Consider the following 23,492-nt stretch of genomic DNA (forward strand, 5'->3'; position numbering starts at 1 on the left):
GAGCCCGTCAGATAAACACATTAGTCCCTGTCAGATGAACACATTAGAGCAGGTCAGATGAACACATTAGAGCAGGTCAGATGAACACATTAGAGACCGTCAGGTAAACACATTGGAGCCCGTCAGGTGAACACATTAGAGCCCGTCAGGTGAACACATTAGAGCCCGTCAGATGAACACATTAGAGCCCGTCAGATGAACACATTAGAGCCCGTCAGTTAAACACATTAGAGCCCGTCAGTTAAACACATTAGAGCCCGTCAGATGAACACATTAGAGCCCGTCAGATAAACACATTAGTCCCTGTCAGATGAACACATTAGAGCCCGTCAGATGAACACATTAGAGCCCGTCAGCTGAACACATTAGAGCCCGTCAAGTGAACACATTAGAGCCCATCAGGTGAACACATTAGAGCCCATCAGGTGAACACATTGGTGCCCGTCAGGTGAACACATTGGTGCCCGTCAGGTGAACACATTAGAGCCCATCAGGTGAACACATTAGAGCCCGTCAGATGAACACATTAGAGCCCGTCAGATGAACACATTAGAGCCCGTCAGGTGAACGCATTAGAGCACGTCAGATGAACACATTCGAGCCCGTCAGGTGAACACATTAGAGCCCGTCAGGTGAACACATTAGAGCCCGTCAGGTGAACACATTAGAGCCCGTCAGGTGAACAAATTAGAGCCCGTCAGGTGAACACATTAGAGCCGGTCAGGTGAATACATTAGAGCCCGTCAGATGAACACATTAGAGCCGGTCAGGTGAACAAATTAGAGCCCGTCAGGAGAACAAATTAGAGCCCGTCAGGTGAACACATTAGAGCCGGTCAGGTGAATACATTAGAGCCTGTCAGGTGAACACATTAGAGCCGGTCAGCTGAATACATTAGAGCCCGTCAGATGAACACATTAGAGCCCGTCAGATGAACACATTAGAGCCCGTCAGATGAACACATTAGAGCCCCTCAGATGAACACAGTAGAGCCCGTCAGATGAACACATTAGAGCCCGTCAGATGAACACATTAGAGCCCGTCAGATGAACACATTAGAGCCCGTCAGATGAACACATTAGAGCCCGTCGGTTGAATACATTAGTTCCCGTCAGGTGAACACATTAGAGATCGTCAGGTGAATACATTAGAGACTATCAGCTGAACACATGTGTGCCCGTCAGCTGAACACATTAGAGCCCGTCGGGTGAACACATTAGAGCCCGTCAACTGAACACATTAGAGCCCGTCAGGTGAACAAATTAGAGCCCGTCAGGTGAACACATTAGAGCCCATCAGGTGAATACATTAGAGCCCATCAGGTGAACAACTTAGAGCCCATCAGGTGAACACATTAGTGCCCGTCAGGTGAATACATTAGAGCCCGTCAGGTGAACACATTAGTGCCCGTCAGGTGAACACATTAGAGCCCGTCAGGTGAACACATTAGAGCCCATCAGGTGAACACATTACAGCCCATCAGGTGAACACATTAGAGCCCGTCAGGTGAACACATTAGAGCCCATCAGGTGAACACATTGCAGCCCATCAGGTGAACACATTACAGCCCATCAGGTGAACACATTAGAGCCCGTCAGGTGAACACATTGGAGCCCATCAGGTGAACACATTACAGCCCATCAGGTGAATACATTAGAGCCCGTCAGGTGAACACATTAGTGCCCGTCAGGTGAACACATTAGAGCCCATCAGGTGAACACATTACAGCCCATCAGGTGAACACATTACAGCCCATCAGGTGAATACATTAGTACCCGTCAGGTGAACACATTAGAGCCCGTCAGGTGAACACATTAGAGCCCATCAGGTGAACACATTAGAGCCCGTCAGGTGAACACATTAGAGCCCGTCAGGTGAACACATTAGAGCCCGTCAGGAGAACAAATTAGAGCCCGTCAGGTGAACACATTAGAGCCCATCAGGTGAACACATTAGAGCCCGTCAGGTGAACACATTAGAGCCCGTCAGGTGAACACATTAGAGCCCGTCAGGAGAACAAATTAGAGCCCGTCAGGTGAATACATTAGAGCCCGTCAGATGAACACATTAGAGCCGGTCAGGTGAACAAATTAGAGCCCGTCAGGAGAACAAATTAGAGCCCGTCAGGTGAACACATTAGAGCCGGTCAGGTGAACACATTAGAGCCGGTCAGGTGAATACATTAGAGCCTGTCAGGTGAACACATTAGAGCCGGTCAGGTGAATACATTAGAGCCGGTCAGATGAACACATTAGAGCCCGTCAGATGAACACATTAGAGCCCGTCAGATGAACACATTACAGCCCGTCAGATGAACACATTAGAGCCCGTCAGATGAACACATTAGAACCCGTCGGTTGAATACATTAGTTCCCGTCAGGTGAACACATTAGAGATCGTCAGGTGAATACATTAGAGACTATCAGCTGAACACATGTGTGCCCGTCAGCTGAACACATTAGAGCCCGTCGGGTGAACACATTAGAGCCCGTCAACTGAACACATTAGAGCCCGTCAGGTGAACAAATTAGAGCCCGTCAGGTGAACACATTAGAGCCCATCAGGTGAATACATTAGAGCCCATCAGGTGAACAACTTAGAGCCCGTCAGGTGAACACATTAGAGCCCATCAGATGAACACATTAGAGCCCATCAGCTGAACACATTAGAGCCCGTCAGGTGAACACATTAGAGCACATCAGGTGCACACATTACAGCCCATCAGGTGAATACATTAGAGCCCGTCAGGTGAACACATTAGTGCCCGTCAGGTGAACACATTAGAGCCCGTCAGGTGAACACATTAGAGCCCATCAGGTGAGCACATTACAGCCCATCAGGTGAACACATTAGAGCCCGTCAGGTGAACACATTAGAGCCCATCAGGTGAACACCTTGCAGCCCATCAGGTGAACACATTAGAGCCCGTCAGGTGAACACATTAGAGCCCGTCAGGTGAACACATTAGAGCCCATCAGGTGAACACATTACAGCCCATCAGGTGAACACATTAGAGCCTATCAGGTGAACACATTGGAGCCCATCAGGTGAACACATTGGAGCCCATCAGGTGAACACATTACAGCCCATCAGGTGAATACATTAGAGCCCGTCAGGTGAACACATTAGTGCCCGTCAGGTGAACACATTAGAGCCCATCAGGTGAACACATTACAGCCCATCAGGTGAACACATTACAGCCCATCAGGTGAATACATTAGTACCCGTCAGGTGAACACATTAGAGCCCGTCAGGTGAACACATTAGAGCCCATCAGGTGAACACATTAGAGCCCGTCAGGTGAACACATTAGAGCCCGTCAGGTGAACACATTAGAGCCCGTCAGGAGAACAAATTAGAGCCCATCAGGTGAACACATTACAGCCCATCAGGTGAACACATTACAGCCCATCAGGTGAATACATTAGTACCCGTCAGGTGAACACATTAGAGCCCGTCAGGTGAACACATTAGAGCCCATCAGGTGAATACATTAGAGCCCATCAGCTGAACACATTTGTGCCCGTCAGCTGAACACATTAGAGCCCGTCGGGTGAACACATTACAGCCCGTCAGCTGAACACATTAGAGCCCGTCAGGTGAACACATTAGAGCCCGTCAGATGAACACATTGGAGCCCGACAGATGAACACATTAGTCCCTGTCATATGAACACATTGGAGCCCGACAGATGAACACATTAGTCCCTGTCAGATGAACACATTAGAGCCCGTCAGATGAACACATTGGAGCCCGACAGATGAACACATTAGTCCCTGTCAGATGAACACATTAGAGCCCGTCAGGTGAACACATTAGAGCCCGTCAGATGAACACATTACAGCCCGTCAGATGAACACATTGGAGCCCGTCAGATAAACACATTAGTCCCTGTCAGATGAACACATTAGAGCAGGTCAGATGAACACATTAGAGCAGATCAGATGAACACATTAGAGACCGTCAGGTAAACACATTGGAGCCCGTCAGGTGAACACATTAGAGCCCGTCAGGTGAACACATTAGAGCCCGTCAGATGAACACATTAGAGCCCGTCAGATGAACACATTAGAGCCCGTCAGTTAAACACATTAGAGCCCGTCAGTTAAACACATTAGAGCCCGTCAGATGAACACATTAGAGCCCGTCAGATAAACACATTAGTCCCTGTCAGATGAACACATTAGAGCCCGTCAGATGAACACATTAGAGCCCGTCAGCTGAACACATTAGAGCCCGTCAAGTGAACACATTAGAGCCCATCAGGTGAACACATTAGAGCCCATCAGGTGAACACATTGGTGCCCGTCAGGTGAACACATTGGTGCCCGTCAGGTGAACACATTAGAGCCCATCAGGTGAACACATTAGAGCCCGTCAGATGAACACATTAGAGCCCGTCAGATGAACACATTAGAGCCCGTCAGGTGAACGCATTAGAGCACGTCAGATGAACACATTCGAGCCCGTCAGGTGAACACATTAGAGCCCGTCAGGTGAACACATTAGAGCCCGTCAGGTGAACACATTAGAGCCCGTCAGGTGAACAAATTAGAGCCCGTCAGGTGAACACATTAGAGCCGGTCAGGTGAATACATTAGAGCCCGTCAGATGAACACATTAGAGCCGGTCAGGTGAACAAATTAGAGCCCGTCAGGAGAACAAATTAGAGCCCGTCAGGTGAACACATTAGAGCCGGTCAGGTGAATACATTAGAGCCTGTCAGGTGAACACATTAGAGCCGGTCAGGTGAATACATTAGAGCCCGTCAGATGAACACATTAGAGCCCGTCAGATGAACACATTAGAGCCCGTCAGATGAACACATTAGAGCCCCTCAGATGAACACAGTAGAGCCCGTCAGATGAACACATTAGAGCCCGTCAGATGAACACATTAGAGCCCGTCAGATGAACACATTAGAGCCCGTCGGTTGAATACATTAGTTCCCGTCAGGTGAACACATTAGAGATCGTCAGGTGAATACATTAGAGACTATCAGCTGAACACATGTGTGCCCGTCAGCTGAACACATTAGAGCCCGTCGGGTGAACACATTAGAGCCCGTCAACTGAACACATTAGAGCCCGTCAGGTGAACAAATTAGAGCCCGTCAGGTGAACACATTAGAGCCCATCAGGTGAACACATTAGAGCCCATCAGGTGAATACATTAGAGCCCATCAGGTGAACAACTTAGAGCCCATCAGGTGAACACATTAGTGCCCGTCAGGTGAATACATTAGAGCCCGTCAGGTGAACACATTAGTGCCCGTCAGGTGAACACATTAGAGCCCGTCAGGTGAACACATTAGAGCCCATCAGGTGAACACATTACAGCCCATCAGGTGAACACATTAGAGCCCGTCAGGTGAACACATTAGAGCCCATCAGGTGAACACATTGCAGCCCATCAGGTGAACACATTACAGCCCAACAGGTGAACACATTAGAGCCCGTCAGGTGAACACATTGGAGCCCATCAGGTGAACACATTACAGCCCATCAGGTGAATACATTAGAGCCCGTCAGGTGAACACATTAGTGCCCGTCAGGTGAACACATTAGAGCCCATCAGGTGAACACATTACAGCCCATCAGGTGAACACATTACAGCCCATCAGGTGAATACATTAGTACCCGTCAGGTGAACACATTAGAGCCCATCAGGTGAACACATTAGAGCCCGTCAGGTGAACACATTAGAGCCCGTCAGGTGAACACATTAGAGCCCGTCAGGAGAACAAATTAGAGCCCGTCAGGTGAACACATTAGAGCCCATCAGGTGAACACATTAGAGCCCGTCAGGTGAACACATTAGAGCCCGTCAGGTGAACACATTAGAGCCCGTCAGGAGAACAAATTAGAGCCCGTCAGGTGAATACATTAGAGCCCGTCAGATGAACACATTAGAGCCGGTCAGGTGAACAAATTAGAGCCCGTCAGGAGAACAAATTAGAGCCCGTCAGGTGAACACATTAGAGCCGGTCAGGTGAACACATTAGAGCCGGTCAGGTGAATACATTAGAGCCTGTCAGGTGAACACATTAGAGCCGGTCAGGTGAATACATTAGAGCCGGTCAGATGAACACATTAGAGCCCGTCAGATGAACACATTAGAGCCCGTCAGATGAACACATTAGAGCCCGTCAGATGAACACATTAGAGCCCGTCAGATGAACACATTAGAACCCGTCGGTTGAATACATTAGTTCCCGTCAGGTGAACACATTAGAGATCGTCAGGTGAATACATTAGAGACTATCAGCTGAACACATGTGTGCCCGTCAGCTGAACACATTAGAGCCGGTCAGGTGAACACATTAGAGCCGGTCAGGTGAATACATTAGAGCCTGTCAGGTGAACACATTAGAGCCGGTCAGGTGAATACATTAGAGCCGGTCAGATGAACACATTAGAGCCCGTCAGATGAACACATTAGAGCCCGTCAGATGAACACATTAGAGCCCGTCAGATGAACACATTAGAGCCCGTCAGATGAACACATTAGAACCCGTCGGTTGAATACATTAGTTCCCGTCAGGTGAACACATTAGAGATCGTCAGGTGAATACATTAGAGACTATCAGCTGAACACATGTGTGCCCGTCAGCTGAACACATTAGAGCCCGTCGGGTGAACACATTAGAGCCCGTCAACTGAACACATTAGAGCCCGTCAGGTGAACAAATTAGAGCCCGTCAGGTGAACACATTAGAGCCCATCAGGTGAATACATTAGAGCCCATCAGGTGAACAACTTAGAGCCCGTCAGGTGAACACATTAGAGCCCATCAGATGAACACATTAGAGCCCATCAGCTGAACACATTAGAGCCCGTCAGGTGAACACATTAGAGCACATCAGGTGCACACATTACAGCCCATCAGGTGAATACATTAGAGCCCGTCAGGTGAACACATTAGTGCCCGTCAGGTGAACACATTAGAGCCCGTCAGGTGAACACATTAGAGCCCATCAGGTGAGCACATTACAGCCCATCAGGTGAACACATTAGAGCCCGTCAGGTGAACACATTAGAGCCCATCAGGTGAACACCTTGCAGCCCATCAGGTGAACACATTAGAGCCCGTCAGGTGAACACATTAGAGCCCGTCAGGTGAACACATTAGAGCCCGTCAGGTGAACACATTAGAGCCCGTCAGGTGAACACATTAGAGCCCATCAGGTGAACACCTTGCAGCCCATCAGGTGAACACATTAGAGCCCGTCAGGTGAACACATTAGAGCCCGTCAGGTGAACACATTAGAGCCCATCAGGTGAACACATTACAGCCCATCAGGTGAACACATTAGAGCCTATCAGGTGAACACATTGGAGCCCATCAGGTGAACACATTGGAGCCCATCAGGTGAACACATTACAGCCCATCAGGTGAATACATTAGAGCCCGTCAGGTGAACACATTAGTGCCCGTCAGGTGAACACATTAGAGCCCATCAGGTGAACACATTACAGCCCATCAGGTGAACACATTACAGCCCATCAGGTGAACACATTAGAGCCCGTCAGGTGAACACATTAGAGCCCGTCAGGTGAACACATTAGAGCCCGTCAGGAGAACAAATTAGAGCCCATCAGGTGAACACATTACAGCCCATCAGGTGAACACATTACAGCCCATCAGGTGAATACATTAGTACCCGTCAGGTGAACACATTAGAGCCCGTCAGGTGAACACATTAGAGCCCATCAGGTGAATACATTAGAGCCCATCAGCTGAACACATTTGTGCCCGTCAGCTGAACACATTAGAGCCCATCAGCTGAACACGATTGTGCCCGTCAGCTGAACACATTAGAGCCCATCGGGTGAACACATTAGAGCCCGTCAGGTGAACACATTAGAGCCCATCAAGTGAACACATTAGAGCCCGTCAGCTGAACACATTAGAGCCCGTCAGCTGAACACATTAGAGCCCGTCGGGTGAACACATTACAGCCCATCAGCTGAACACATTAGAGCCCATCAGGTGAACACATTAGAGCCCATCAGGTGAACACATTAGAGCCCGTCGGGTGAACACATCACAGCCCGTCAGCTGAACACATTAGAGCCCGTCAGGTGAACACATTGGAGCCCATCAGCTGAACACGATTGTGCCCGTCAGCTGAACACATTAGAGCCCGTCGGGTGAACACATTAGAGCCCGTCAGGTGAACACATTAGAGCCCATCAAGTGAACACATTAGAGCCCATCAGGTGAACACATTAGAGCCCATCAGGTGAACACATTAGAGCCCATCGGGTGAATACATTAGAGCCCGTCGGGTGAACACATTAGAGCCCGTCGGGTGAACACATTAGAGCCCGTCGGGTGAACACATTAGAGCCCGTCAGGTGAACACATTAGAGCCCGTCAGGTGAACACATTAGAGCCCATCAGGTGAACACATTAGAGCCCATCAGGTGAATACATTGGAGCCCGTCAGGTGAACACATTAGAACCCGTCAGCTGATCACATTAGTCCCCGTCAGGTGATCACATTAGAGCCCATCAGGTGAACACATTCGAACCCGTCAGGTGAACACATTAGAGCCCGTCAGGTGAACACATTAGAGCCCGTCGGGTGAACACATTAGAGCCCGTCAGATGAACACATTCGAGCCCGTCAGATGAACACATTAGAGCCCGTCAGATGAACACATTAGAGCCCGTCAGGTGAACACATTAGAGCCCGTCAGATGAACACATTAGAGCCCGTCAGGTGAACACATTAGAGCCCGTCAGGTGAACACATTAGAGCCCGTCAGATGAACACATTAGAGCCCGTCAGATGAACACATTAGAGCCCGTCAGATGAACACATTAGAGCCCGTCAGATGAACACATTAGAGCCCGTCAGATGAACACATTGGAGCCCGACAGATGAACACATTAGAGCACGTCAGATGAACACATTAGAGCCCGTCAGATGAACACATTGGAGCCCGACAGATGAACACATTAGTCCCTGTCAGATGAACACATTGGAGCCCGACAGATGAACACATTAGTCCCTGTCAGATGAACACATTAGAGCCCGTCAGATGAACACATTGGAGCCCGACAGATGAACACATTAGTCCCTGTCAGATGAACACATTAGAGCCCGTCAGGTGAACACATTAGAGCCCGTCAGATGAACACATTACAGCCCGTCAGATGAACACATTGGAGCCCGTCAGATAAACACATTAGTCCCTGTCAGATGAACACATTAGAGCAGGTCAGATGAACACATTAGAGCAGGTCAGATGAACACATTAGAGACCGTCAGGTAAACACATTGGAGCCCGTCAGGTGAACACATTAGAGCCCGTCAGGTGAACACATTAGAGCCCGTCAGATGAACACATTAGAGCAGGTCAGATGAACACATTAGAGACCGTCAGGTAAACACATTGGAGCCCGTCAGGTGAACACATTAGAGCCCGTCAGGTGAACACATTAGAGCCCGTCAGATGAACACATTAGAGCCCGTCAGATGAACACATTAGAGCCCGTCAGTTAAACACATTAGAGCCCGTCAGATGAACACATTAGAGCCCGTCAGATAAACACATTAGTCCCTGTCAGATGAACACATTAGAGCCCGTCAGATGAACACATTAGAGCCCGTCAGCTGAACACATTAGAGCCCGTCAAGTGAACACATTAGAGCCCGTCAGCTGAACACATTAGAGCCCGTCAGCTGAACACATTAGAGCCCGTCAGGTGTACACATTAGAGCCCATCAGGTGAACACATTAGAGCCCATCAGCTGAACACGATTGTGCCCGTCAGCTGAACACATTAGAGCCCATCAGGTGAACACATTAGAGCCCGTCAAGTGAACACATTAGAGCCCGTCAGGTGAACACATTGGAGCCCATCAAGTGAACACATTAGAGCCCGTCAGGTGAACACATTAGAGCCCATCAGCTGAACACGATTGTGCCCGTCAGCTGAACACATTAGAGCCCGTCGGGTGAACACATTAGAGCCCATCAGGTGAACACATTAGAGCCCGTTAGGTGAACACATTAGAGCCCGTCAGGTGAACACATTAGTGCCCGTCAGGTGAACACATTAGAGCCCGTCAGGTGAACACATTAGAGCCCGTCAGCTGAACACATTAGAGCCCGTCAGGTGAACACATTAGAGCCCATCAGGTGAATACATTAGAGCCCATCAGCTGAACACATTTGTGCCCGTCAGCTGAACACATTACAGCCCATCAGCTGAACACATTAGAGCCCGTCAGGTGAACACATTAGAGCCCATCAGGTGAACACATTAGAGCCCATCAGGTGAACACATTAGAGCCCGTCAGCTGAACACATTAGAGCCCGTCGGGTGAACACATTAGAGCCCGTCAGCTGAACACATTAGAGCCCGTCAGCTGAACACATTAGAGCCCGTCGGGTGAACACATTAGTCCCTGTCAGATGAACACATTAGAGCAGGTCAGATGAACACATTAGAGACCGTCAGGTAAACACATTGGAGCCCGTCAGGTGAACACATTAGAGCCCGTCAGATGAACACATTAGAGCCCGTCAGATGAACACATTAGAGCCCGTCAGTTAAACACATTAGAGCCCGTCAGATGAACACATTAGAGCCCGTCAGATAAACACATTAGAGCCCGTCAGATGAACACATTAGAGCCCGTCAGATGAACACATGAGAGCCCGTCAAGTAAACACATTGGAGCCCGTCAGATGAACACATTAGAGCCTGTCAGATGAACACATTAGAGCCGTTCAGGGGAATACATTAGTGTCCGTCAGGTGGACACATTGGAACCCGTAATATGTTTATGTGATGGTGTATTTGTTAGTATGTTAAATATAATCATTTAAATCTATGTTTGTGCCAATATGTACATCATCACAGAAAGTGATGCACTTGATCACATGATTTAGTTCTCTTGCATAGCCAGTTAGCACATGTAAGCTGACGGAACAAGACGTCTGCAATGAAGCTCTTTGTCGAACCTCTTTGCCTGCCCTTCAGAGATAATATAATATGGTGGCAGCAATGATGAGTCGCCAGCATTGATTGTCCATTGACAATGGCAATTCAAGTCAGAAATAATAACAGAAATAAGGAATAAGGTGGGTGAGCTTGCAGCATGGGTTGGTACCTGGGATCCTGATGTTGTGGCCATTTCGGAGACATGGGTAGAGCAGGGGCAGGAATGGATGTTGCAGGTTCCGGGATTTAGATGTTTCAGAAAGAACAGAGAAGAGGGTAAAAGAGGGGGGGGTGTGGCATTGTTAATCAAGGAAAGTATTACAGCGGCAGAAAGGACGTTTGAGGACTCGTCTACTGAGGTAGTATGGGCCGAGGTTAGAAACAGGAGAGGAGAGGTCACCCTGTTGGGAGTTTTCTATAGACCTCCGAATAGTTCCAGAGATGTAGAGGAAAGGATAGCAAAGATGATTCTCGACAGGAGCGAGAGTAACAGGGTAGTGGTTATGGGGGACTTTAACTTTCCAAATATTGACTGGAAATACTATAGTTCGAGTACTTTAGATGGGTCTGTTTTTGTCCAGTGTGTGCAGGAGGGTTTTCTGACACAGTATGTGGACAGGCCAACCAGGGGCGATGCCACATTGGATTTGGTACTGGGTAATGAACCCGGCCAGGTGTTCGATTTAGATGTAGGTGAGCACTTTGGCGATAGTGATCACAATTCGGTTAGGTTTACCTTAGCGATGGGCAGGGACAGGTATATACCGCAGGGCAAGAATTATAGCTGGGGGAAAGGAAATTATGACGCGATTAGGCAAGATTTAGGATGTGTAGGATGGGGAAGGAAACTGCAGGGGATGGGCACAAACGAAATGTGGAGCTTATTCAAGAAGCAGCTAATGCGTGTCCTTGATAAGTATGTACCTGTCAGGCAGGGAGGAAGTTGTCGAGCAAGGGAGCCGTGGTTTACTCAAGAAGTTGAAGCGCTTGTCAAGAGGAAGAGGGCGGCTTATGTTAGGATGAGACGTGAAGGCTCAGTTAGGGCGCTTGAGAGTTACAAGCTAGCCAGGAAGGATCTAAAGGGAGGGCTAAGAAGAGCAAGGAGAGGACACGAGAAGTCATTGGCGGATAGGATCAAAGAAAACCCTAAGGCTTTCTATAGGTATATCAGGAATAAACGAATGATAAGAGTTAGAACAGGGCCAATCAAGGATAGTAGTGGGAAGTTGTGTGCGGAATCAGAGGAGATAGGGGAAGCGTTAAATGAATATTTTTCGTCAGTATTTACAGTAGAGAAAGAAAATGTTGCCGAGGAGATTACTGAGATACAGCCTACTAGGCTAGATGGGATTGAGATTCACAAGGAGGAGGTGTTAGCAATTTTGGAAAGAGTGAAAATAGATAAGTCCCCTGGGCCAGATGGGATTTATCCTAGGATTCTCTGGGAAGCCAGGGAGGAGATTGCAGAGCCGTTGTTGTTGATCTTTAAGTCGTCATTGTCGACAGGAGTAGTGCCGGAGGACTGGAGGATAGCAAATGTTGTCCCCTTGTTCAAGAAGGGGAGTAGAGACAGCCCTGGTAATTATAGACCTGTGAGCCTTACTTCGGTTGTGGGTAAAATGTTGGAAAAGGTTATAAGAGACAGGATTTATAATCATCTTGAAAAGAATAAGTTCATTTGCGATAGTCAGCACGGTTTTGTGAAAGGTAGGTCGTGCCTCACAAACCTTATTGAGTTTTTCGAGAAGGTGACCAAACAGGTGGATGAGGGTAAAGCCGTGGATGTGGTGTATATGGATTTCAGTAAGGCGTTTGATAAGGTTCCCCACGGTAGGCTATTGCAGAAAATACGCAAGTATGGGGTTGAAGGTGATTTAGAGCTTTGGATCAGAAATTGGCTAGCTGAAAGAAGACAGAGGGTGGTGGTTGATGGCAAATGTTCATCCTGGAGTTTAGTTACTAGTGGTGTACCGCAAGGTTCTGTTTTGGGGCCACTGCTGTTTGTCATTTTTATAAACGACCTGGATGAGGGTGTAGAAGGGTGGGTTAGTAAATTTGCGGATGACACGAAGGTCGGTGGAGTTGTGGATAGTGTCGAAGGGTGTTGTAGGGTACAGAGGGACATAGATAGGCTGCAGAGCTGGGCTGAGAGATGGCAAATGGAGTTTAATGCGGAGAAGTGTGAGGTGATTCACTTTGGAAGGAGTAACAGCAATGCAGAGTACTGGGCTAATGGGAAGATTCTTGGTAGTGTAGATGAACAGAGAGATCTTGGTATCCAGGTACATAAATCCCTGAAAGTTGCTACCCAGGTTAATAGGGCTGTTAAGAAGGCATATGGTGTGTTAGCCTTTATTAGTAGGGGGATCGAGTTTCAGAGCCACGGGGTCATGATGCAGCTGTACAAAACTCTGGTGAGGCCGCACCTGGAGTATTGCGTGCAGTTCTGGTCACCGCATTATAGGAAGGATGTCGAAGCTTTGGAAAGGGTGCAGAGGAGATTTACTAGGATGTTGCCTGGTATGGAAGGAAGGTCTTACGAGGAAAGGCTGAGGGACTTGGGGTTGTTTTCGTTAGAGAGAAGGAGGAGGAGAGGTGACTTAATAGAGACATACAAGATAATCAGAGGGTTAGATAGGGTGGATAGTGAGAGTCTTTTTCCTCGGATGAGGATGGCAAACACGAGGGGACATAGCTTTAAGTTGAGGGGTGAAAGATATAGGACAGATGTCAGAGGTAGTTTCTTTACGCAGAGAGTAGTAGGGGCGTGGAACGCCCTGCCTGCAACAGTAGTAGACTCGCCAACTTTAAGGGCATTTAAGTGGTCATTGGATAGACATATGGATGTAAATGGAATAGTGTAGGTCAGATGATCGGCGCAACATCGAGGGCCGAAGGGCCTGTACTGCGCTGTAATATTCTAATTCTAAAAAAAAAAAATTGCTGGAAATACTCAGCACCTCTGGCAGCATCTGTGGACAGAGGAACCGAGTGGACTTCTCGAGTCAAATATGTTTGTTCTTCAGAACCCCCATTTTATTTCCTTTTCCTTACAGCTTTTGTTTTAATCGTTAGTCTTCTCTTGTTTATAGTTTTAGATGTCATTCTGCCATTCACACCTCCTCTGGTCAAGTCTTTTGTTTCTTTGCATCTCCTATCACTACTCTCTTTGGCCTTGTCGCATGAAATCTATTTTTAATCTCTCCTGCTCTGCACCATTTTACAGTCCTTCACTTTTATGCTTTCTCCCTCTCTCCCCCTTTCACTTATTCAAAACCTACTGCAGTTTTAACTTTCCCAGTTCTGATGAAAGGTCATTGACTTGAAACAAACTCTGTTTCTCTCTCCAAAAATGCTGTCCAGACCTGCTGAATATTTCCAGCACTTTTTGTTTTTACTCCAGCGATACTACAGTCTGACCTATTTGGACAGCTCCACCAAGGACATATGGAAATAAAAAGTATATGATGACTTGTTTGTGAGTCAGTGTTCTGTCCCAGCATCAGCAAGGATATTGACCAGATGGTGAGATCTTGTGATGTGTATCAGGAACACCAGGCCAGTCAATGGAAAGAGCCTTTTCAACCTCATGATCATCACCATGGATCAAGATAGCAACAGATCTGTGGGCACAGAATACGATCTGCTCGTGACTGATTGTCACTCCAACTTTCCTATTGTGCGTCAGTGTTGAGACATGTTGAGTACAGCAGTGACTGACACCATCAGTGTCACCTTTATTCTTTTTGGTGGCCCGGTAGAAGTGGTATCCGACAACAGTGCACATTACACAGGAAAACCGTTCCAGGTGAGAGATGGTCCATCAACCATGTCACATCATCAACCCCATATCCTTTTTCCAATGGGATGGCTGAACGTATGGTTAGGACAAATCAAATCGCTGATCAAAAAGTCTTCAGAAACCAGGCAAGATATCCAGTTGTGTTAGTGCATCTTCACACAAGGCCATTAGACTTCAGAGTGCCATCACCTACTGACATTATGTTTGGTCCACCGGTGAGAACCACATTATCAAGCTATCATCTCACCAAGTCGTCTTTGATCACAGACTGAAACAAGATAAGATGAAAGACGTACATGGCGTGCATGAAGGTGCAGATTTACTGCCACTATGTGTTGGCCAGAAGGTAAGGGTCCTGCACCCGCGAGAACAGACATGGATCCTAGCAGAGATGTCCAAGGTATGCAAAGCACCATGTTCGTATGAGGAGACAACACCAAATGGTACAGTACGGCGAAGGAATCAATCTTACCTCAGGGGACTCTGCTTGCCATTCACAAAGTGACCAACCAGCATCACTTACGAATACCCACATACATTTTGCAGACAAAGAGAGAACAAGCAACACACCAAAAACTGAGGACTATCCTCCCAAACACAATTTTCAGGAGGAGAGGATGAACCGTTCGAGAACATACCGCATATTGTTATCAGAAGGACTAGCCGAGTAAGCTGACAACCAGAACAGTTCCAAATGTAGACAACACCTTGAAGAACAATGTTCCAAATGTTCTTCTCAGAGCTGAATGTTTTATGGAAATAGTGTTATGGTTGCCAGATTTCTTCTACCTCATAAGGGTTGCTTATTCATATACAAATAATGTTATATTATGGCTTTGATATTTAAGGGAAGGTGATGTTGTGAAAGTGTAATTGTTAATATGTTAAATATAATCATTTAAATATGTGTTTATGCTAACATGTATGTCACCATGTGATTCAGTTCTCTTGCACAGTCAGTTAGCACATGTAAGTTGAAGCAACAAGTCTCCATTGAAGCTTTGTGTTCAACCTCTATTCCTGCCCTTCAGCTCCATGTGTATTCATCTAGAAACAGATAATACAATAAGGTGAACACATACGTGCCCATCTGGTGAACACATTCGTGCCCATCTGGTGAACACATTCGTGCCCATCTGGTGAACACATACGTGCCCATCTGGTGAACACATACGTGCCCATCTGGTGAACACATTCGTGCCCATCTGGTGAACACATACGTGCCCATCTGGTGAACACATTCGTGCCCATCTGGTGAACACATTCGTGCCCATCTGGTGAACACATAGGTGCCCATCTGGTGAACACATTCGTGCCCATCTGGTGAACACATTCGTGCCCATCTGGTGAACACATAGGTGCCCATCTGGTGAACACATTCGTGCCCATCTGGTGAACACATTCCTGCCCATCTGGTGAACACATTCCTGCCCATCTGGTGAACACATTCGTGCCCATCTGGTGAACACATAGGTGCCCATCTGGTGAACACATTCCTGCCCATCTGGTGAACACATTCGTGCCCATCTGGTGAACACATAGGTGCCCATCTGGTGAACACATTCCTACCCATCTGGTGAACACATTCCTGCCCATCTGGTGAACACATTCGTGCCCATCTGGTGAACACATTCCTACCCATCTGGTGAACACATTCCTACCCATCTGGTGAACACATAGGTGCCCATCTGGTGAACACATAGGTGCCCATCTGGTGAACACATTCGTGCCCATCTGGTAAACACATTCATGCCCATCTGGTAAACACATACCTACACATCTGGTAAACACATATCTACACATCTGGTAAACACATATCTACACATCTGGTAAACACATACCTACCCATCTGGTGAACACATTCATGCCCATCTGGTGAACACATTCATGCCCATCTGGTAAACACATTCATGCCCATCTGGTAAACACATACCTACCCATCTGGTGAACACATTCCTACCCATCTGGTGAACACATTCGTGCCCATCAGGTGAACACATTCCTGCCCATCAGGTGAACACATTCCTGCCCATCTGATGAACACATTCTTACCCATCTGGTGAACACATTCCTGCCCATCTGGTGAACACATTCCTGCCCATCTGGTGAACACATTCCTGCCCATCAGGTGAACACATTCCTGCCCATCTGGTGAACACATACATGCCCTCAAGTGAACACATATGTGCCTGTCCAGTGAGAACATTACTGCCTATCACATGAACACATTTGAGCCTTTCTGGTGTGCTGGATACACAGACTGGACAGTCCTCAGCTGTGGGTGACAGGGGTTTTTTGGTGGTCAGTTCTGAGCTGTTGGCTGCAGACAATCCTCACCTGTTTGTTCACTCATCGTCTTGTGCTGCCAGAGCAGATCAGTGCAGCAATGGTAATTCTAGCAGTTGATCTTTAAGAAAGGTCAGGGTGTGACTGGGCTTTAATCTTTGTTGTATGTGTCAGTGAAATTGGAGGTTAGAGGAATGACTTGGCATTCCAGTTCCCAAATGCACAGGTCAAAAGACGTGGCAGGAAATGTCCCTAAAGTGGGAATTCTGTCCTCCCACTTACTAGATCCATGTTGGTAAAGTGTATTCCAAACCACATTGCCAGCATTGGTCACCCACACACACTTGCAGGAATATCAAAGTCAACCCCCCCCTGTTGGTTACCACCCAGAGTTTACATTGCATTGCATACACTTTTGGAGAAAGCATTCATTTCATGTACCCTGAATTAAAAACACAGTGAATTGTATTGCAAGAAACTTTGTTACAAGGAAGCTATATCTTTACATACTAAAGAGAAAACTTTACACACTCACTCTGGACTATCAGGTGGTAGGATCTGCTGCTTTTACTTATTCGGTTCTCTACGAAACAGGTGTAGGTGCCAGAATCTGATACCTGTGCCATATCAATGATTAAAGTCCTGTTATCATTGACCAATCTGTAACGCTCATCATGAATGGCTTGTCCTATTGCGAGCCACGTGATAGACAGACCTCTCCCTCCTGTGACTGAACAGTTCAATGCGATAACACTGTTTACCAGGCTGGAGTTACTGGATATTCCATGGATGACAAAAGTATCTGGAAAGAGATGAAACAGAGGATTTTAACATTAGGGAGAGACTGGGTAACTCACATGGACCCTCCACATCTACAGCCCGAATCTGAAGCTGAATGTTGGAGAAGAATGAGGTGTATGGACTCAATCACAGTCAGTGAGTCTCTAATAGAAACTCCTCAGTGAACACAAACCAGCCATCTCACTCCAGGGGCCATAACAATGTCCTGTGGTGAAAATGGAGCCAGGAAAGGATGTGGTGAAAGCTCAACATTGGGTCAGAGATTGGAGCCCTGAAATTCCTTGGGCCACATGAGCAAAAAGGAAAATAAACCCTGTCTTTCAGGGCCTGGGTCCTTTTCGTGAGAAACATCTGCCCTTGTGGAGGTCTGCAGGTCCTCACTCAGTGTACTGGCCTTCACTGATCCAGTCAGGAGGAATGTGTGCCCTGAAATAGCAGACAAATGGTGGGACTGTGGAGGGGTTTGAACCTGTGGGTGATTAATACTCACACTGTGTACATAGCTGGGAGAGGTGGTGATGTACTGGCAATGTCAGTGAACTAATGATGCAGAAGTCCAGCATAAAACTCTGGGGACATGGGTTCAAATCCCACCATGGCAGCAGGTAGAATTTAATTAATAATTACAATTAATTAATAAAATCTGGAATTGAAAGCTAGTCTCAGTAGTGGTGCCATGAAACCATCATCAGTTGGCAAAAAAAAACCCATCTGGTTCACTAATGCCCTTTAGGGAAAGAAATCTGCTTTCCTACCTGGTCTGGCCTACATGTGACTCGACTCACAGCAATGTGGGTGACTCTTAACTGCCCTTTAAAATAGGTGAGCAAGTCACTCAGTTGTCAAAGGCATGTTGGGATGGGCAACAAATGCTGACCTTGCCAGCACTGCACAGTATTCCAAAGGAATTGTTCCCTCGGTGACACCCTGGTCCACTCCTCCATTACCCCTGACACCTTGTCCCCTTCCCATGCAATTGCAGCTGGTATAACAGCTGCCCTTTAATCTCCTCACTATCCCAGGCTCCAAACACTCCTTTCAGGTGAAGCAGCAATTTACTTGTACTTCTTTCAATGTAGTAAACTGTATTCACTGCTCACAATGTGCTCACCTCTATACTGGGGAGAGCAAACCAGATTGGGTGACTGCTTTGCGCAACACCTCCACTTAGTCCAAAAGCATGACCCCAAGCTTCCAGTCGCTTGCCATTTCAGCACATCCATCCCACCCACCGGCCCCTGACCATCCCCCCCCACCCCCGGCCCACCCACCCCTGCCCACCCCCCGCTCCCCCACCCCACCACCACCCCCCACGCCTACCCACCCCTGCCCACCCCCTCCACCCCCCCTGCCCACCCACCCCTGCCTCCCCCTCCACCCCCCTGCCCACCCCACCGCCCAACCACCCCTGCCCACTCCACCCCCACCCCCCTCTGCCCACCCACCCACCCCACCACCTCCCCCCCTGCCCTCATCCCAACATTTGTGTCTTTGGCCTGCTCCAGTGTTTCAGTGAACATCAACGCAAGCTCGAGGAGCAGCACCTGATCTTTCGATTAGGCAATCCCCAGCCTTGCAGACTGAACATTGAGTTCAATAACTTCAGAGCATGACTGGCATTTTTCTATTGCTTTATTTTTTTAACAATGTGCTTGTTTTTCACACAGTCAGAGCTGCTCATTATTCCGCCATTAACACTCTCTCTGGACTAATGCTTTGTCTTTCACCACAAGCATTAGCACACTCTTTGACTTTGTCCCAGGACAGCTTTCTTATTTCATCTCTCCTGCCCTCTGCCCTATCACACACCTTCCCTTTTGTTCTCTTCCCCACCAAATCCCACCCTACCCTTCACTTGCTTAAAACCTAATTCTTTTCTAACCTTTGCCACTTCTGATGAAAGGTCACCGACTTGAAACGATAACTCTGCTTCTCCCTCCAACCTAAGAATTATCTTGGTGAACCTTCGTTGCACTCCCTCTATCGCAAGTTTATCTTCCTTAGGTAAGGAGTCCAAAATAGTACACAATACTCCAGGTGTGGTCTCACCAAGGTTCTATATAATTGCAGTAAGACATCTTTACTCCTGTACTCAAATTCTCTTGTAATAAAGGCCAACATACCATTTGCCTTCTTAATTGCTTGCTGTAGCTGCACGTTAGCTTTCAGTGACTCATAAACGAGGACACCCAAGTCCCTTTGAAATTCAACACTTCCCAGCCTCTCACCATTTAACAAATACTCTGTATTTCTGTTTTTCCTACCAAGGTGGATAACCTCACATTTCTCCACATTGTATTCCACCTGCCAAATTTTTGCCACGTACTTAGCATCTTCAAATTCACTTGAAGTGGCTTTGCATCCTCTGCACAACTCACACGTCCACCTAGTTTTGTGTCATCCGCAAACTTGTAACTATTATATTTTATCCCCACATTCAAATCATTGATATAGATTGTAAATAGCTGGGGCCCCAAGCACTGATCCTTGCAGTCCACCACTAGTCACAGCCTGCCATCCTGAAAATGAGCCATTTATTTCTACTCTCTGTTTTCTGTCCATGAATCAGTTCTCAATCTATGCCAGTATATTCCCCCCATTCTCATGTGTTCTAATTTTGTTTACAAATAAACCTCCTGTGTGGGATCTTATCATAAGCTTTCTGAAAATCTAAATATACCACATCCACTAGTTCCCCCACTGATCTATTTTACCAGTTACATCCTCAAAAACTGCAATAGATTTGTTAACCATGATTTCCCTTTCATACATCCATGTTGACTCTGCCTAATCCTACCATTATTTTCTAAGTGTCCTGTTATCACATCCTTTATTATAGATTCTAGCATTTTCCCTGATGTTAGACTAACTGGTCTATAGTTCCCCGTTTTCTCTCTCCCTCCTTTCTTAAATAGTAAGGTTATGTTTCCCACCTTCCTTTGGCCTCCTTGTCTCAAGAGACAATGGGTAAGCGCCTGGAGGTGGTCAGTGGTTTGTGGAGCAGCGCCTGGAGTGGCTATAAAGGCCAATATTCTGGACTTATAACCTGTAACTGCTGCCTTCCGTGTTGTTCCGGTCGCTGTGAGGCGAGTATGGAGTGACCTCTCCATGGCGCATGCCTGGGCGAATGTATGGAGGTTGAGAGTTGCCCAAGCGTCAAAACCCCCCTCTCGGCCTTTCTGGTGGGGTCCAAAGGAGTGCAGAGCACGACGATTGGCACCAGTATGGCTGCAGGAACTGCCGGAAACATACCAAAGGTGACACATGACCGCCTACGGGGTTCCGCTCCGGATTTTCTGTTAGGGTTTACTCCCTTAGCCTTGGTCTCTCCTGAGACGCCCTCAAGGCAGTGGGGTTGTTAGGGCCCCTACACAGGGGTAGGAGGATGCTGGTGGGAGGAGGAGGTACTGTGTACAGTATTGGTCTCCTTATTTCAGGAAGGATGTAAATGTGTTGGAAGCACTTCAGAGAAGGTCAATACTAATAAATAAGGCAAATACCTGGAATGGATGGGTCGGCTTATGAGGAAAGGTTGGACAGGCTAGGCTTGTATCCGCTGGAGTTTAGAAGAGTAAGAGGCAACCTGATTGAAACATATAAGATCCTGAGGGGTCTTGACAGGTTGGATTTGGAAAGGATGTTTCCTCTTGTGGGATAATCTAGAATTAGGGATCACTGTTTAAAACATTTAAGACAGAGATGAGGAGAAATCTTTTCTCTCAGAAGGTCATGAGTCTTTGGAACTCACTTCCTCAAAAGGCAGTGGAAACAGAGTATTTGAATATTTTTAAGGCTGAGGTAGATAGATTCTTGATAAGCAAGGGGGAGAAAGCTTATTGGGAGTAGGAGTAGGACCCATAGGGGCCAAGGGGGAAATCTGTGGGTGGAGCCGGAAGACTTTGGTAGGGTGTTGAACGAATAATTCACATCTGTCTTCACCCAAGAGAGTGAGGATGTAGATATGGAACTCAGACAGAGAGAGAGACTGTGAGGTTCTTGAGCAAATTATCATAGGAAGTGACCAGGTATTGGAGGTTTTGGAAGGCTTAAAAGTGGACAAATCTCCAGGTCCGGACAATTTGTGTCCCAGGATGCTGTGGGAGGTGAGGGTGGAGATTGCAGGGGCTCTGACCCTAATTTTTAATTCCTCTCTGGCCACGGGGGAGGTGCCAGAGGACTGGAGGACAGCTAATGTCGTCCCACTATTTAAGAAAGGTTGTAGAGATAAGCCAGGGAACTACAGACCAGTGAGTCTCACGTCAGTGGTAGGGAAACTATTGGAGAAAATTCTGAAGGAGAGAATCTATCACCACTTGGAGAGGCAAAATTTGATTAGGAATAGTCAGCATAGCTTTGTCAGAGGGAGGTCATGCCGAACAAATTTGATTGAATTTTTTGAGCATGTGACCAGGTGTGTAGATGAGGGTAGTGCAGTTGATGTAGTTTACATGGATTTCAGCAAAGCCTTTGACAAGGTCCCACATGGGAGACTAAGAAAGTAAATGCACATGGGATACAAGGTAACTTGATAAGGTGGATTCAAAATTGGCTCAGCTGTAGGAGACAGAGTGTTCTATCTCTGTCCTTTTCCATAATTATGTTAAAACTGAATTATGATCGCTACCACCAAAATGCTCTCCCACTGCCACTCCTTCCACCTGCCCAGCTTCATTTCCTAAAACTAAGTCTAAAACTGCACCCTCTCTTGTTGGACTTGCTACATACTGGGCAAAGAGTTTCCCACCTTCCAATCTGCAGGAATCATTCCAAAGTCTATAGAATTTTGAAAGATGATCACCAAAGCATCTATTATCTCTACAGACACCTCTTTTAACACACTAGGATGTAGATCATCGGATCCAGGGGATTTATCTACTTTAAGTCCCATTAATTTCTCTAGTACTATTTATTTACTAACATTAATATCTTTCAGCTCATTTACACTAGTCCCTTGATCCTTCATTATTTCCCAGAGACTTTTTGTATTTTCCTCCGTGAAGGCAGACACAAAGTCTTTGTTTCGTTTCCCTGTCATTTCCTTATTCCCCATTAGATATTCTCCTGACTCCACTTGTAATGGACACACATTTGTTTATGCTAACCTTTTCCTTTTTACACACTGAGAGAAGCTTTTACAGTCCGGTTTTATGTTTCTCACTAGTTTACCTTCCACGAGCGGAGCAGTCCTGTGGGGAGAACACGGAGAGAGGAGCCGATAAATTGAGACCGAGGATTGAGGCCCAGTCACTCACCTTCCAGGAGCAGAGCGGAGAGGAGTCAGACCTGTGGGGAGAACGCCAAGAGAGGAGCCGATAAATTGAGCCAGAGGATCGAGGCCCAGTCACCTACCTTCCGGGACCGGAACAGAGAGGAGTCGGACCGGTGGGGAGAGCAGTCCAGGCGTGCCAGAGTTGGAAAAAAAAAAGTCAACAGTGACGTCACAGGAAAGCTGCAAGGTGATTGGTTGGTGAGTAACAGCTGTTAGTGCCTGGAAATAGCTTTAAAAAATGACCGCAATTGTTGACAACGCGATCGGTAGGTGGCGCTGTTTTGGTACATGCGCAAATACAGCATGTGCCACGAAAACGTCACAGCTTGCGACTGTAGCAGTTGCCAGGACTAAAGATGGCGCTGCTCAAAG

Source organism: Heterodontus francisci, chromosome 29 (assembly GCF_036365525.1).
Source record: "Heterodontus francisci isolate sHetFra1 chromosome 29, sHetFra1.hap1, whole genome shotgun sequence".
Taxonomy (NCBI): Eukaryota; Metazoa; Chordata; class Chondrichthyes; order Heterodontiformes; family Heterodontidae; genus Heterodontus; species Heterodontus francisci.